At 26.0% G+C, this 273-nt stretch overlaps 1 pseudogene; it reads right to left on the bottom strand.

Annotated features, from left to right (window-relative positions):
• LOC119588824 overlaps positions 1-273 on the bottom strand; it is a 7,675-nt pseudogene that overhangs the window by 3,742 nt on the left and 3,660 nt on the right.

Raw genomic sequence — 273 nt, 5'->3', positions numbered from 1 at the left:
GGTACATACCTGCATAATATATTTTTTATACTTATCTTAAAAAAAACATAATTAACTTAAAGAAATCTTTTCCTGCATCAAATTTCATCAGCAGCATTAGAGAACTGGATATTCAAACTTATTCAACAATGGCTTCATGTTTTTGATTGTCATGGTTTTGAAACAATCAAAGGGCACTATCATACCAAACATTATATATACATTTAACAGTATCATATTTGATGTATAAAAACATCAACCAAAGACTTAAATCATTTGAAAAATAAGTGATAA

This window comes from Penaeus monodon, chromosome 24, assembly GCF_015228065.2.
Source record: "Penaeus monodon isolate SGIC_2016 chromosome 24, NSTDA_Pmon_1, whole genome shotgun sequence".
In the NCBI taxonomy this organism is placed as follows: domain Eukaryota; kingdom Metazoa; phylum Arthropoda; class Malacostraca; order Decapoda; family Penaeidae; genus Penaeus; species Penaeus monodon.
The sequence above is the reverse complement of the archived record's forward strand: the minus strand, read 5'-3'. Positions and strand labels throughout refer to the sequence as shown.